General features: G+C 58.8%; 1 protein-coding gene and 1 long non-coding RNA gene across 2 annotated transcripts in view; one reads left to right on the top strand and one right to left on the bottom strand.

The window, feature by feature from the left end:
* LOC138101779 (zinc finger protein 271-like) overlaps nt 1-17,004 on the top strand; it is a 93,684-nt gene that overhangs the window by 25,578 nt on the left and 51,102 nt on the right. The window lies entirely within an intron of this gene.
* On the bottom strand, nt 6,057-9,972 carry LOC138101765 (uncharacterized). The gene is made up of 3 exons (XR_011147237.1): nt 9,890-9,972; nt 6,321-6,399; nt 6,057-6,135 (listed from the first exon to the last, which is right to left on the bottom strand). It is a non-coding gene; the product is annotated as an uncharacterized lncRNA (long non-coding RNA).

Below are 17,004 nucleotides of genomic sequence, written 5' to 3'. Positions count from 1 at the left end.
GCAAGGCCTGGGCACTGGCCAAGCTGTGGCCCCTGCTGGTTGCAAAGTGTGCCATCAGACCCAGGTGTTTCCGGACTAAAAACACAATCAAGTCACTTGGACTTCCTGATTTGGGCCTATAAAAGCTGGAGCCATGTTAGGGGCAAATTTGGAGGCCTCACATAGGGGTAGATGCACCCATAGGATTCTCCCAATTGACAGAAAGGGTTCTCCAGATCCTTGCTGCGAAACGGGGCTCCCCAACGACTGCAGATCTGGATGATGGTAAGGTATTTAGGCAGTTGGTGATGCATCTTTCTAAATCACTCTCCTTTCTCTTGGATAGTAATAATTAGGTGCATTACCTTGCTTATTTTTGCTTGTTGCTAAATCCAAGCCCCTAGTTTTACTGAATGTATCGTTTTACATTTGAGGTTCCTTAATTTCACAGTAAAATAAGAGCATTCTTTCCAGTGCTGTCTGTGTCCTTTAAATCGCCTCTGCCCCTTGGCAGAACAACAGGAGGCCCCTGAGGGGCTGGGGTGGTGGGAAGGCCCGAGGAAGTGGCTGTCAGAGGCCATAAGCAGCCTCCAGGCAGCCGCCTCGTTCCTGCCGCCCGGCTGCTCTGGCGCTTCCCCGAAGCATCTCCCAGGCCTGCGGCAGAAGCCCTCAAGGCCGGGCCTCAGCAGGAGGGTGGGGAGCACCCTGAGGTGCCGAGGCTGGGCTGGCTGGGGACAAGGAGGGCGGGGGGGCCCTGCTGGGGCACGGCCCCTGGCTGCTGCCAAGAAGGGGCGGTGGGCAGAGGCAGGGCTGGCGGCCAGCCCGGGCCCCCGCGGCTGCCCAGGCCACGGGGCTGTGACCGAGGCCCCCCTGACACAGAGCTCTGGGCCCGCACAGCTGCTGCCACCATGGGGAGGGCGGCGATGTCTCCTCGAGCAGGGCTGCCGAGTCGCTGCTGCCGAAACAGCTCTGGACGCCACAGAAACGGCACCAGAGCGTGCACAGGAACAGCAGGAGCCCCAGTGCCGGCACCAGCTCAACAAGGCATCCGCACCAGCCGGGACGCCAAACGGGGCCATACTGTGGGCACAGCTGCACGTGGCTTGGCAAAAGGCTCCAGCAGAATTGGCCACAATGGCTTCCTCTTGCCTTGCCAGCCTCACAGCGACGCTTGGCAGCTTCAGCTGCAGCCTGTGCCCCTGACTTCAGTGGCCGTGCTTGAGGGCAGACTCGCCTTCCACAGTCAGGCGTCCCAAGGCAGCGGCATTGGTGCCATCGTGAGAGAGAGACTCTGATGGGACACAAGCCCTGCACTGCAGGTGCCATCCCTCTCCTGCATGCAGGCCCCTTAAAGACACGTACATGAGCTTCCAAACGAAATCCTGGACTTGCTTGGAACAAAGGAAGATGCAGCTGGCACTAAAGAAAAGCAGGGAGTGCTGGCAGACGTTCGGGGGCGGAGGGAAGCACTTTGCTGTGTGCAGAGGAGATGGCCCGGTTCACAAGCTCAGGCTTTGCTGCCAGAGGATCCTGCTTTGCTCTTGCTGGAGGCCATTCCCTACCAGTGCATGGCCCTCCATTGTTCCTGCATCACGGCTGCTGGACCTGTGGCAGCAAGTGTGTCCCGAGTCCATGTGACAGCAGAAAAGGGTGGGACCTGTGTGCTTCCAGCACCTGTCTTGGCTGCTCCTTCAGGGTGCTGGCACCATCATCAGAGACACAGAACAGCTTCCTTCCTTCTCTCACAAGCCCTTCTCACCCCACTGAAGGGGTGCAAAGCAGCAGGATCCCCTCCCAACCAGCGTCTTCTCACCCTCCCAAAATGTGGGGACTTCGCCTCAGCCCACCCAAGTTGTTTGGGGTTTACGGCACCTTCCCCAAATTCACTGCAACCTCCCAGTAACAACTTAGAGGCCCCAAAATTGTCAAAAAGCAGCAGGAGCCTCCCCAAAAGTAGCTCCTGGTTTCCCTCCTGGGAGTGCCCCACTCCAAGTGCCCAAACCATCCCATCCCTCCCAAACTTCATCCCACCCAAATGATGCCATCCCATCCCATCCCATCCCATCCCATCCCATCCCATCCCATCCCATCCCATCCCATCCCATCCCATCCCATCCCATCCCATCCCTCCTGGACACCAATTCCCCTTCTGTGCTTCCTGACTCCCCACAGCCGGGCCTTGGGGCTGACGGATCGAGCCATTTGGGGCTGCCATCGACACATTGGGGCTGGCATTGAGTTTATTGGAGGCCCCGCTCAATCCCTCCATCCCAAATGGGAGCTTGGAACCTCTCCTCAGCCCTTGCTGTGCCCATGGGCTCACCTCAAGTCCCAAAATGACAGCCAGGGCCCCACAGCCCATTCAGAACCTCTCAACATTGCCAGAAACAGCAGCATCCTTCCCAAAATGGGCTCCCCGCATCCCTGACAATAGGTCCCCCTTCCAAGTACCAGAGCCCCCCTCTCAGAACCCCTCCCTAATCATTGGGGGGACCCCAAAACTGCCTCAGGAATGGGACATACCCTGAAATCCCTTCAGGAATGTGGGATACCCCAGAACCCACTCAGCAACGGGGTCCCCCCGGCCTCATCATGCGCAGCCTTCAGCTGGCTCAGCCAGAGCCCATCCCGCCCTCAGCAGCCCCAGCCCAGCCCAGCCCTCCTGGGCAGGAAGCCCCAATGGACGAGCCGGCCTGGGACACTTGCAGGGATGCGGGGGCAGCCGCAGCTTCTGGGGCCAGCCTGTGCCAGGCCCTGAGCGCCCTGCCAGGGAACCATTGCTGCCCCACATCCCATCTCAGCCTGCCCTCGGGCAGCGGGAAGCCGTTCCCTGGGGCCCGGCCCCGCAGGCCCTTGGCAAGAGTCTCTGTCCCCCAGCAATTGCTGCTCCTCCCTGCTGCAGGGCCCGAGCTGCAAGTTGATTTTCTGCCGCTGGCCCCAGCCCAGCCCCGAGCCAGGGCCAGCACCTTGCAAGAACTGCCCCCAGCAGAGCTGTTCCCTCCTGCAGTAGTTACACCTGCACACCCACAGCGCCTGAGACTGCAAGCAATGAGCATTCCCTGGGCACATGTGCAGCCCAAGCAGCTCGAGGACAGCCTTGCAGCAGGACTGCTCTCAGCTGAGCCAAAAAGGCCCCTCTGGCAGCTGCAGGGCCATTGCAAAGGGCAAGGGCCAGAGCCTGGGCCCACGGGGGAGGAAAGGGCTCTGAATTCCCCTGCCCTGGCACAGAAACCCTGTTCCCAGGCTGCTTCCCACACAGGATTCCTCTGGAGGGCTGCGGAAAGCTGAGAGGCAGCTCTGGCTTCTCCACTTTTCCTGTGCTAAAGCTGCCTGGCAGAAGAAATGGAGGGACAGCTCTGGTGGCACAATCCCTCCCGGCCCAGGGCACAGCGCTGGGAAGGTCTTTCCATGCCGAGGCTTTGCTGCGGCCAAGGAAAGCTCCTGGCTCAGGGTCACCTTTCCTGCGGGGCCAGACCCCCCGAGTGGCCCAGCAGCAGCAGAGAATTCCAGCACAGCCCCGGCACGGGCAGGGCGGCCCTGGGCGGGCTGCGGGAGCCGGCAGCGCCTGAGCTCAGAGCAGCTGAGCCCGGGGGCTCTTGGCCAAGGCCGAGGCCCAGCGAGCATTTCTCAGGTCGCAGGGCGGCCTGGAAAGGTGCTGGGGGGGATCATTCACCCCCCAGTGCGGTCCCAGTGGCTCCCAGGATTTCCATGTCCGTGCTCCCAGCGCTGCTCCCAGCCCTGATCCGTGGGGATGGGAATGTCCCGCTCCCTTCCCGGGGCAGGCTCACACCTGAGCCAGGTGTGCAGGGCAGGACCTTGCCCTGAGCCCAAGCCCTGTCCCCCCTGCAGGATCTGCTTCCCATCGGCCTCTTCCTCCTGCGGCCCCAAGCCCAGCTCGGTGCTGAACGAAGGGCGCTGGGCCGGGGTCATCCCCCGGCGGGGGCTGCGCACCCCCTCTGCCCCCTCCCCAAATTCCCTCCCGGGGCAGCAGGGGCTGGCTCAGGAGCCCTGTGGGCAGGGAAAAGGGGGTGACACCGGGATGGGGGGGGTCACACACGCTCTGGGGGGACACACACGGCCCCTGGGGACCCCCCCTCACCTTCTCCTGCAGTGCCAGGAGGATGAACCCCAACATGGAGGCCCTGACCCCCAGCACCATCTTGGGGGTTGGGTCTGGTGGCAGCTTTGGGGGTCTTAGGGGAGAGGCCCTAAAACCCCCTCCCAGCCCCACAGCCACTACCAGACCCCTCAAACCACCCCACAGCTCCCAGCCAGGACTCCCCCAACCACTCCCTGCAATAGAAATGGCCCCAAAAGCCACCAAATCCCCTTTCCATCTCCCCCAACACCCACCCAAGTTCCCTCCAAAACACACACCCCTGAACCCACCCCAAAACTCCCTCACAGACGGCCCCAAAAGCCCCCCAAACCCCATCCCAGCACCATCAGTGGCTCCAAGGGCCACAAAAGCCCCTCCCAGTCCCCCAAGGAGCCCCCAGACCCTCTCCACCCCCCATGGCACCAACCAGGACAGGCTGGAGGACAGGAGCATCCAAAGCCCAGAGCAGCTCAGGCACTTCAGCAGCGATTTGGGCACTTTGGAGGTCACACCCCAAAGGGAGAGACCCAGGGCAGGGACTGGAACAGACAACCAGAATTCCTGGAGAACAGACGGGCTCAGGTGGACATGTTCTGCCAGCACAACTGTGAGATTGTGGCCCCAGTCTGCCTGGCTTCACAGCCCCACAACACTCAGATCCTCCCGAATATTCCCCTGAACCCCAAATTCACCCCCAAATTCGGGTAAAATGGTGCCGCTTTAGATCTCTTTGTTTAATTTCTTTATTTCTATCCCAATTTTGGTTGTTTCAGTGGGATTAACATGGAAATTACTTAGGCTGCAGAAGATATCCAAGATCATCCAGGGTTGCTTGATACCACCAGAGAAAACAATTGGACAGAGCAGATGAAAATTTTAGGGTGTAAAGGTAAAAAATCAGCTCTTCCCAATGAATTTCCAATGTTGATCTGAGTCCCGATGGATGTTCCGGCCCCTGTGTTCATCCAGGTGCCTCCGGGGATCCAGGAGGGGACCAGCCAGGGGTCTTCCCAACATGGATCACAGGGAATGTGGGTCACCAGGGCTCTGCCAAATGTGGCTCCTCTGATGGGGGATGGAGCTGGAGCAGAGGACAAAGCTCTTCCTGCAGTCGGGGCACTCGCAGGGCTTCCCTTAGCGGTGCCTCCGTTGGTGTTGGGTCAAGTTAGAGCTGTCTGAGAAGCTCTTCCCACACTGGGGACACTCATAGGGCCTCTCCCCAGTGTGGATGCGCCGGTGGGTGACGAGGGTGGAGTTGTATCTGAAGCCCTTCCTGCAGTCGGGGCAGCGGAAGGGCCTCTCATCCGTGTGAATCCACTCGTGCCGGAGGAGACTGGAGCTGGTCTGAAACCTCTTCCCACACTGGGGACACTCGTAGGGCCTCTCCCCGGTGTGGATGCGCCGGTGCCTGACGAGGTCAGAGTTTTGCTTGAAGCCCTTCCTGCATTCGGGGCAGCGGAAGGGCCTCTCATCCGTGTGAATCCGCTCGTGCAGGAGGAGAGTGGAGCTGGTCTGAAACCTCTTCTCACACTCAGGACATTCGTAGGGCTTCTCCCCTGTGTGGATGCGCTGGTGGCGGTTCAGGTTGGAGCTCTGTCTGAAGCTCTTCCCACATTCCCCACACTCATAGGGCCTCTCCCCAGTGTGGATATGCTGGTGGCGGATCAGGCTGGAGCTGTACCTGAAGCTCTTCCCACACTCCCCACACTCGTAGGGCCTCTCCCCAGTATGGATCATCTGGTGGTTGATCAGGTGGGAGCTCCACCTGAAGCCCTTCCCACATTCCCCACACTTGTGGGGCTTCTCCCCATCGTGAAGCTGCTCATGAACCACCAGCTCTGACCTCTGGCTGCATCTCCGGCCGCCTTCCCGGCACAGGGTGGGTCTTTCCTCCTCAGAGCACCCTGGGCTGCGTTTGCAGCCCCTCCTCCTGTGGGATCTCCGGGGCTTTTCCTCCCCGTTGGATTCCTGAGCTGTGGAGCCGCTCAAAATGGCCTCTTCCACCAGGTTCTGCCCTGGGGATTTGTCCTCCCTGGGCTCCGTCCTCAGCTCCTTGTCTGGGGAGGAAGGACAAGGAGAGGATGGGATTTGCCTCCGTGCCACAGGGAAGGGGAAGGAGATCCCCCCAGTCCGTCCCCGGCAGGACGGCGTCGGCAGCGGGGTTGTCCTGCAGCCGGGGGCGATGCTGGGCTGGGAGATGGAGCAGGAGAGAGGGGGAAAGGGGCACTGACTTCCTCCTCACCTGCCTGGGGCTCCTGGGGCATCTTCCTCTTCCTCACAGCCTCCTCCTCCATCCAGCCAAGGGTTGGGAATGGGAAATCCTGATTTGGGGAGAAACAAGGGATGAGTACGTTGAGTGTAAGATCCCTCTGCCCAAGTCCACCTCTAGAAGTCACTGGGCACTGTGTCCATAAAAATCTGCTCTGAAAAAGCCTCTCAGGAGTTCCCCCTCTCTGGTCTCTCCCCTTTGGTGTTTGGGGGTTCCCCCCTGTCCCAGCTGCTGGGGGTCCCTCTTTTATTGGGGTCCCCCTCTCTACTTGGTCTCCACCCTCCCCAGGCTGCTGGGAGTCCAGGAATCCAAAAGCTCCCCGCTTTGGTCTCCCCACTTAGGGATGCTGGGGGTTATGGGATCCCCAGGTCCCTTCTCCCCTTATTCTCTGCTTCGGGGTGCAGGGGGTCCAAGGAGTCCACCCTCCCCTTCTCCCGGCTGTTGAGGGTCCCGCAAATAATGGTGCTCCCCCCTTTTGGGGCTCCCCACTTTGGGGTCCTGGGGCTCACAGGGGTTTGCTCCTCCAGACTGCCGGGGCTCCCCTGGTCCCGGTACTGCCCCTCTCTGCTCGTCCCAAGGTTCCCCCTCTGGCTCTCCCAAGGGGTCCCGCAGCCCCCTGGCTCCAGGCTGGAGGTGGCCGTGCCTGACCCAGGCAGACCCAACCCCCACCACGGGGCGTACCCCACATCCCCCTGCCCGCTGCCAGGGCTCTGCTGGCACCGCCACCGGGACCCCCAGAAACACCTCCTGGGGACCCCCAATGTCCTCACAAGGGGCATTTTCTGCTCAGCTTTGGAGTTCTTCATTCTCCAAACATCCCCCCCAAAAAACACAACCCAGGGAACCCCCCTGGGATATCTGGGCTGAGCTCCCCCTCCCCGGGCACCTGTGGGATGGGGGGCAATGATCCCACAGGTGGGGGGCTGTGAATTCAGGGAGTGCTCAACCTCATGTGGGGAGTGACTGGGTCTGAACTGGGGGCAACTGGGTTCAACTGGAACCACACTGGGAGATAATGGGAGCAGCTGTGCCCATGCTGGGGTCATACTGGGATCCTAATGGAACTGACTGGGATGATACTGGGAGTGTCTGAGGATGACTGCGACCATACTGGAATCAGACTGGGAGGGACTGGAAAGGTGCTGGACATGACTGGAACCATACTGGAGGTGACTGGGAGCAACAGAGACCGTGCTGAGAGCAAATGGGATTGTATTTGGAGTAACTGGGAGTGACTGGATTCATACTGGGAGCAACTGGGCCCACACTGGGAGTGACAGGGAGTCACTCTGGGCATGACTGGAATAATACTGGGAGTATCTGGGACTGACTGGGGTCATACTGGGGGTGACTGTAACCATGCTGGGGGTGACTGGGATCATACTGGCATTGAGAGGGAGCAGTTGGGATCACATTTGGGGACACTGGGACCATACTGGAAGTGACTGGACCATACTGGAAGTAACTACAGGTCCTACTGGGGCCATACTGGGAGGCACTGGAATTACAGCAGGTGTGAATGGAACCATGCTGGGGGTTGCTGGGAGCTGCTGGGCCCATGTTGGGAGGAAAATGTGGACACATTGGGAGCAACTGGGATCAACTGGAAGGTACTGGAACCATGCTGAGGGCACTGAGACAACAAATGAGGCCACAACTGGGATCATACTGGGAGCAACTGGGACCATACTTTGGGAAACTGACAGAAACTGGGATCATGCTGGAGGACCCTGGAAGTAACTGGGAAAGACTGGGATCATTCTGCGGTAACTGGAACCTTACTGGGGCAACTGGGAGTGCCTGGCAATGACTACAAACATGCTGAGGGCAACTGGGATATACTGGGAGTGTCTGTAACCATACTGGGGGTGACTGGAATCACACTGGAAACAGCTGGGATCATGCTGGGGGGAAATGAGACCATGCTGGGGGCACCTGGGAGCAACTGGATCTATGCTGGGGGAAACTGGGCATGACTGGGACTATTCTAGGGGCAACTGGGATCATACTGGGAGGAACTGGGAACAACTGGAACTATGCTGGGGGCAACTGCGATCATACTGGGATCACAGTGGGTGACAGGGATCATACTGAGGGTGACTGGAATCATACTGGGATTGACTGGGAGTGGCTGTGAGCAACTGGAATTGTGCTGAATGCAGCTGGGAAGAAATGGGAGTGACTGGGAGCATGCTGGGGGTGACTGGGATATACTGGGAGAGACAGGGAGTCACGGGGATCATACTGGAGGCTACTGGGCTCATGCTGGCATTGACAGGGAGCAACTGGGAACACCCTGGGGGCCACTGGCATCATACTGGGAGTGACGGGGGCATTGCTGGGATTATAGTGGGTGTCAATGGGGTTACTGGGAGCTACCAGGCCCATGCTGAGAGCCTACTGGGGATGCACTGGGAGGAACTGGGAATGATAGGATGCATGCTGGTGACAACTGGGATGTACTGGCAGTGACTGGGATAAATCTGGGGGCAACTGATCCATGCTGAGGTAACTGGGAGTGCCTGGGAATGACCACGAGAATGGTCAGGGCAACTGGGATATACTGGGAGTGCCTGAGACCATGTGGGTGCTGACTGGGACCACACTGGGTGTGACTGGGAATGTGCTGGGGGCAACTGGGAGCAATTGTGAGTGACTGGGGCCCTGCTGGGAGAGTCTGGCATCATACTGGGAGTGACTGGGACTATGCTGGGGCAACTGGGAGAACTGGGAACACACTGGACAAAAGTGGGAGGAACTGGGAGCAACTGAGACTGTGCTGGGGGCAAATTGCATCAAAATGGGGAATGACTGGGAGTGACTGGGTTCATACTGGGAGCAACAAGGAGTGAGGGGAAATGACCAGGATCATACTGGGATCATACTGGGCTCATACTGGGACTGATGAGGAAACTGGAACCACTCGGGGAGGGAACTGGGCTCCTAGTGGGAGCAGCCCTTTCCACCCCCGGGACCCCCGAGCCCCTTTCCCGGCCCCGGGACCCCCGAGCCCCTTTCCCGGCCGTGCCGCCCCTGCAGCCCCCAGACCCCCCCGCCGGGGTCCCGCCAATCCCAGGGGTCCCCCCTCTCGGGGTCCCCGCTTTGGGCTTCTGGGGCTCTCCTCTCTCCGGGGTCCCGCTTAGGGAAGCCGCGGCTCTCCCGGGGGTCCCCAAAACCGGTGTCCCCCCGCCCCCCCCCGGCCCCGCGCCGTCCCCACGGGGCCCCGGCAGAGCTCGGAGGGCCCGGCCCGGGAAGCCCAACCCCCACCGCGGGGGGACCCGCATCCCCCCGCCCCCGCCGGGGCTCTGCCGCCACCGACACCGGGACCCCCAAAAACACCTCCCGGGACCCCCCGATATCCGCCCGAGGGGCATCTGCGGCTCGCCTTTGGAGTCCCGCAAGCTCCAAACATCGCGCCGCCCGCCCCGACAGAGAGGATGAAACTGCGAGCCCCAAATAGATTCCTGCGAGCTCCAAATATCCCTCCCCCCTCCAAAAGCACCGCCCGGGATGTTTGGGCCGAGCTCCCCCTCCCCGGGCACCTGCGGGATGCGGGGCGGGCGATGCTCCCGGCCCGAGCGGCTGCGGATGCAGAGAGCGCTGCCCGCACGTGGAGCCTCCTCCGCCTGCTCCGCCTCCTCCTTCTTCCCCCCGGCCCTCCTCTTCCTCCTCCTCTGTCCCGCCTCCTCCTCCTCCTGCCCTTCCTCCGTCGCTGCGGCCGCGGCCCGGGAGCTCTCGGGGCAGCGGGGCCGGGCCGGGCCACGATGGGAAAGGGCTGGGTCAGCCCAGGGCGAGCTGGGGCAGCGGAGGTTTGGGGCAACAACGGGAAAGGGGTGGGAGAGGGGGGATCCGGGGAGGTGGGACAGCGGGAAAGGGGTCCCAGTCGGGTCCCCCAGTTAACCCCAGCAGCCCCAAACCCCGTCCCAGCCCTCCCCGTTCCCTCCCCACCCCCGGCTGAGTGGGGGGCTCAGCCCAGGACCCGTCGCCGTTCGGGGCTCCCCCGAGTGCAGCAAACGGGAGAGTGCCCCCCGGGTGAAATTTTGGGGTTCGCTCTGCCATCGGCGCTTTAAGATGCCCCGGGAAAGTCGGTGCCCACTATAACTCCCGTTAAAAGGGCAACACCACTCCCGTTGATTCCGACAGCGGAGCCCCGGGGGGAGGGGGGGTTTGGGGGTCCCGGCAGGGTTTGGGGGTCCCGGCGGGGTTTGGGGGTACCTGGGTGGTGCCGATGATGGCGATGGGGACCCCGTGCTGGGTCTGAACATTCGCGAGGGGCTCCTGGGGGGTTTTATGGGTCCCGGTGGTTTTGTGGGTTCCCGAGGGGGGTTTTCAGGAGTCCCAAAGTGGGGGTTTGGGTGATCCCGGTGGGAATATTTGTGTGTCCCAAGGCTGTTTTGGAGTCCCTGCCGGTGATGGAGATGGGGACCCTGTGCCAGTTATAAACCTTCTCAAGGGGGTCCGGGGGGTGTTGGGAGGTCCCGTGGGAATTTTGGTGTCCTGAGAGGGTTTTGGGGGGTCTGTATGGGGCTTTGCATCCTGGGGAGTTTTTGGAGGGTGCCGGGGATATTTTCGGGGTCGCAGGAGAGGTTGGGGTTCCCCGGGGGGGTGTTGGGGATTCCCGGGAGGTTTTGGGGTACCTGGGCGATGCCGGTGACAGAGCTGGGGACCCCGTGCCGGGTATGAACCTTCTCGCTGCGCACGGGCAGCGTCAGCGTGTTCAGGGAGATCCTGGGGGGCCCGGGGGTTCACCCCAAATCCCGGGGGACCCCAAATGCTGAGGGACCCCCCGAACTCCCCTCACCGCTGGATCTGCTGCAGGCAGGGGGGCACCAGCATTCGGCTCCCACCCCCCACTCTCACGGGGGGGCTGCAGAAGAAATCTGGGGGGCACAGACGGGTGAATGGGAGCTGGGGGTCCAGGCCTGGGAGCCGAGGGCTGGTGGTTCCAGAGCTGGGTGAGGGGGCTGGGCAGGTCCAGGGCTGGATGCTGGGAGCTGGGGGGATCCAGGGCTGGATGATGGGAGCTGGGGGAATCCAGGGCTGGGTGATGGGAGCTGGGGGGATCCAGGGCTGGATGATGGGAGCTGGGGGGATCCAGGGCTGGATGCTGGGAGCTGGGGGAATCCAGGGCTGGGTGATGGGAGCTGGGGGGATCCAGGGCTGGATGCTGGGAGCTGGGGGATCCAGAGCTGGATGCTGGGAGCTGGGGGGATCCAGGGCTGGATGCTGGGAGCTGGGGGGATCCAGGGCTGGGTGATGGGAGCTGGGGGATATAGGGCTGGGTGATGGGAGTTGGGGGATCCAGGGCTGGGTGATGGGAGCTGGGGGGATCCAGGACTGGATGATGGGAGCTGGGGGATCCAGGACTGGATGATGGGAGCTGGGAGGATCCAGAGCTGGATGATGGGAGCTGGGGGGATCCAGGGCTGGATGATGGGAGCTGGGGGGATCCAGAGCTGGGTGATGGGATCTGGGGGGATCCAGGGCTGGGTGCTGGGAGCTGGGGGGAATCCAGGTCTGATGCTGGTTCCGAGGTGCTCAATGGATGCTGATTCTGGTTGCAGATTCTACTTCACTCTGCATCAGGAAGGCTCTCGAGCTGATAGTTTCCTCTGTCACTTCCCTACCTACAAGTCCCTGGCCCTGCCTACCAGCAGATTCACAGGGTCTGTTTGCAGAGACACATTCATCACCTTCCTTTCAATGTTTCCCTGAAATCACTGTATTGTTACACTGAATCCAACAAATGTTTGCTTTTGGTGGATGCCTTTTTCTTGGAATGGACAAGAGACCTTCATGTGTGCAAGCCGTGTGCCTTCCTGCTTGCTCTGCTCTGGGGGCAAAAGTCGCTTTCTCTGTTCAGCTGTGCTGCTCCTTTCCACTGTGCTGGCTCAAACAATGGACACTGGCACTTCAAACCAGTGGGAGGAGTTGGAAAATGTGAGTGAAAATAGATTATCCAGAACCACCCTTGATCTGTCCTCGCTCACTCACTGGGCTTGAGGAGATCCTTGGTAAGTGCTGCCCGGGAAGCCTGTGAAAACAGGAGTCAATCTGATTTTACCACCCGTGTGCTGTAATGCAGCCTCCAAAAGGAGTGATGCTTTTCTGCACCTGTGCACACACGTGTCTAAAGCATGTGAATTCTCCATTAGTTCCACATTCATTCTGAGGCTTTGCACCCAACTGTTCATTTGGTTCTGATGTTGCTCATTTTAGCTTCAATGGTTGCAAAACAAAGCAGATCAGAGGAAACAAGAAATACAAAATTTTTAAAAAAACCAAGAACACCCACTGACAGCACTGCAGAAGATTTTTTTATAGTATACTTTTTATTAGATCTTCTGTCAGTAGATATGTTCCTCCTAATTCCTTTATGCCTTTTGAACCACAGCTATTTATCATTATTCCTTTTTAGTATTTATTATGCTTTTTAAACCCCATGTATAACAGGCTGATGCAATCAGAAGTAGTTTTCTATCCCAAACAGACTGAAAAACTCACTTCTTCATCCCAAAGAGACTAAAGCCGGTGTGTTTGGCGTCCCATCTCCCACAGCCGGTCCCGGTATCTCCGCAGGGGATTTCTGCCCTGGGGCAGCCCCGTGGCCATGGTGACACCCTGAAACATAGATTTAAAAGAAACAGAAAGATTTTAGTTATAGGCTAGCTGTGTTGAAATGAGTTAGAATAAGAAAGAATTTGAGCTGGACTAGAGTTAATTAAAATAGTTAGGAGAGCTAGATTTGAAATGGTTTTTAAGATGTCAGTAATTGATTACGGAATAATTGATGATCTGTCATTTGTATGTTTGTTTAGCTGTGCTTAGAACGAGGAACAGAAATATTGATCAGTTGGTGTAGGGAACAAGGACAATTCCCAATTTCCTCCCTCTGTGGGAACCTATTCAAAAGTCAGGCAAGAGGAAATTGGGAGGTCACTAAAGTAATTAAGATTGTTAAAGTTCAGAAAGGCAAAAAAGGTGCAAGTGAGGGAGATGAGCTTACTTCATCTGTCTGGGACCACCGACCCAATTCGAGAGCAGCCACTCAATTCAGAGCACGCACTGCGCATGCTTAATGCCATTAAAGCTCATTTCCATACGAAGCGGAGAATGGGAGGGGTCACTGTTAGAAATATGTATTTGTAGTTTGGATATTCATCACTTTTGTGGCTAAATGAACTCTGTAACCGTTCATACCTGGGCACTGCGCATTAGGAAGCTGTTCCACGCCGCTGTCCGGCGCCAATCAAACATTCACTTTCTAACTCTAAACTGTTAGAGAGCTTTTGTCTGTCTCAGCTGGATATCGATATGAGATCGATATTCACATCTTGGTAAATCAAGCCCCGAGCACGGACACTGGGGCCGGTGTGCGAAGGCGTTTGGGGCTGCACGGACGTTCCTTAGCAGCAATGTTTGTCTTTATTCTCTCTGTCTTTACTCTCACTCTATTCTCTTTCTCCTTATCGTTTCTCTCTTTTCCCGTCTCTCTTTATTCCGTCTCTCTTTACTCTTTCTGTCTTTCTCCCTCTTTACTCTCTCTCTCTGTGTCTCTATTCTCTCTTTTCTCTCTCTTTACTCTCTCTTCGCTCTCTCTTTTTCTTCTCTCTCTGAAGAAAATAAATACAAAAGCTGAATTTTTTAGCAATATAATATTGAACATTTATTAGTAGAACAAAGGCAAATCACAGCGCTGGGGCGCTTGGCAATATTGCCAGAGGCGCCCTCCATTCATTTTACTGTGGACTTAAGGACTCTCTTAAACTGTTCCATATTCATTAAGCCCAGAAAGTCATTTACACTTCACTCAACTTTCCCCCTCTCCGGTCTCTGCCCGTTCCGCCAGCACGCCGCCGCCTCGGTGCTCGGATCTTGAAGAAGAGACACAAAGTCCCAACAGAACAAGCTCTGCTGTTGTTTCCTTTTTTTTTTTTTTTTTTCCAGTTATTTTATGCTATTTTATTTTATAATCTATTTTACTTTTCGTTTGTCTTTTTTTTCTTTTTGCCTTTTTATTTTTTCTTCCATTTCATCGGCTTTTTCGCTATTTTCACCTACCGCAGCCTTTGTTCCCCTGCCGGAGGTTTGTGGTGAGGCGCTGTCCCAGCGGCTCTCCCCGGAAACCAACGAAATCAATTGAAATAATGATGAATTGTTGAACTCTTCCCGCTGCTGTTTCCAGAAGGCCCCGGGAGGAGCCGGGGACGGGAGGGGGGTCCCGGTGCCGGGGGCAGTCCCCGCTCGCCGGGCGGATCCCGGTGGCGCAGGGCGGGAGACGGAGAAGCCAAAGGGACCGAGGGAGCGCGGGGGGAGGGGACGGGGCGATTCCAGGGAATTCCCCTGGGTCCCCTCCTGCCATCCCCCGGACCCTCCTCGGCCGCGCCCTGCGGGACCCCCGGGCCGGGCCGGGCTGAACTCCCGGGCCCCGCGGCCAAACTCTGCCTGGAACCCGCTGGGTTCGGCCCGAAGCGGGGCAAGCAGCGGGACCCGCGGATCCATTTTGTCCTGCGGCTGCGGGGCCCCAGCCCCGGCGGAGCAGGACTGGGCGCTGTGACCCCGATCCCTGACTCCCCATCTCCTTCTCTCTCTCTCTCTCCTCTCTTCTCCCTTTCCTTTGGGTGATCGTAAATCCCAGAGCGGCTGCAGAGCCCCGTGCCCAGTTCGGGTTTCCCAGGAAAGGGAGGCCTGGGGCCGAGGTGCCCCGGGATGGCCGGGAATGGGGTCCGGGGGTCCCCGGGGTCAGGGAAACAGGGGATGCAGGGGCTGGGAGAGGAGGATACCCGGGACAGGGGGTGCAGGGGGATATTGGTGCCGGATGAGGGGTGCAGGGGGGTCCCAGGGCTCCCAAAGCCCAGGGAATCCAAGGGGATTCAAGGGGGTCCCAGGGCTCCCAAAGCCCCTCCCAGGGGGGAGCCGGAGCTGGGTCAGGAGCGCTGTGGGAGAGAAAAGGGGGCGACCCCGGCATGGGGGGACATGGGGGAGTCACACGCGCTCCGAGGGGGGGACACGACCCCCGGGGATCCCCCCTCACCTCCTCCCGCAGGTGGAGGCCGAGCCCCAGCCCAGGAGGACGAAGCCCAACACGAAGCCCCCGGCCCCCGTCAGCATCTTGGGGGGCGTCCGGCGGCAGCTCCGGGACGGGAGGGGCAGGATCCGGGAAACGGCGGCGGCTGCCGGGAAGGGACCGGGACGGACTGGGACAGGCTGGGATGGACTGGTACAGACTGGGACACTGGGATACACTAGGACCAGAACCAGGACCGGAACCCACTGGGACCAGAACTGGGGTAACAGAGGTCACACTGCGAGCAACAGGGACCACTCTGAGGACTGGGAGAAACTGGGAGCGTGCTGAGTGCAGCTGGCAGCAGCTGGGAGTGGCTGGGAGCGTGCGGGAACAAACTGGGCGAACATGGAACACCCGGGGGACGCGGAACAGCCGAGGGACACGGGATGTCCACGGACCATGGGAGGTCCAAGGAACGCTGAGCGTCGCTGCCGCGGCTGGAAAAGCTTGAATGGAGTTTTTATCCCGTGACGTTCCCGGGAGCAGCGGCAGCTCCGCGCCCCCAGCCCGGGGGTGGGAGCAGGGGAGCCGCGGGCAGCACCTTCGGGGCACAGCCGGGGGCTGGGGGGCTCCTCCCCGCCGTTCATTTCCTCTCCCCTCCATTCACATTTTCTCCCCAGAATTGAAGTGTTTCTCGCCCCGATTAAACTGTTCTCCCCAATTAAGCCCTGAGGCCCCTCCGATTGAGACCTTCTGGAAAGAGCAGCGGGAAGACTTCAAAAATCCATCATTATTTCGTTGGTTTCAGAGGGAGAACCAGTAGGACAGCATCGCACCACAAACCTCCGGGAAGGAAACAAAGGCTGTGGGGGGGAAATAGAGAAAAAAACCCGATATAATAGAAGAAGAAAAAAAAAAAAGGAAAAAAAAAAAGAAAGTAAGAATAAAAGAATAAGAATGAGTATGATAGATTATAAAATAAAATGGCATAAAATAAATATGAAAGAAGAAAATAACGGCAGAGCTCATTCCGTTGCGACTTCGGGTCTCTTCTCCGAGCTCCGAGCTGGGTCTGAGCCAGGAGCCGGTGGGCTGGGAGAGACATCGCTGCTGAGGGGCTGAATATTTCCGAAACTAAAGGATCAAGGGACAGCTTGAGGTTCCAGCAGTCCCCGCGCACACGTTCGATTCCCTCATTTCAAGCTGAAAGCTCAGCTCCACTTGTGACTCTGCTTTGTAGCGATGGATGGAAACATTCCCCGCAATTCCCGTCCAAAGAGCCCGGCAAGGTTCGTGTCGGGAGAGCTCCCTCGGGGCAGCCCCGGCTCCTGCCCTGCTTGAGTCCCTCTCGAGCCCGCTGTGGTTTCCAGCTGCTTCGCTCCAGCTGCCCCAAATGCCCGTGAATTGCACGGAACTGGAACAGATCCGAGTCCTCGTGGCTCGGGCTAAGGGCAGGGAGAGGTCACTGAGGGATCGCCATGGCGGCCACAAGAGCCCCGACGTGGGGAATGAACTGGATTTGGGACGGAGCGGATCAGAACAGGAGAGTGAGGAGGAAAATAAACCCTGGAACAGAACCTTCCCCCGACCTCTTTCTCCTTGGCGGAGTTCACTTTATGCCCGGCTCCTCCCTGCTGTGCCCAGCGG

The sequence above is a fragment of the Aphelocoma coerulescens genome, unplaced genomic scaffold, assembly GCF_041296385.1.
Source record: "Aphelocoma coerulescens isolate FSJ_1873_10779 unplaced genomic scaffold, UR_Acoe_1.0 HiC_scaffold_46, whole genome shotgun sequence".
NCBI classification, from domain to species: Eukaryota; Metazoa; Chordata; class Aves; order Passeriformes; family Corvidae; genus Aphelocoma; species Aphelocoma coerulescens.
This window is presented reverse-complemented; position numbering and strand designations above follow the sequence as displayed.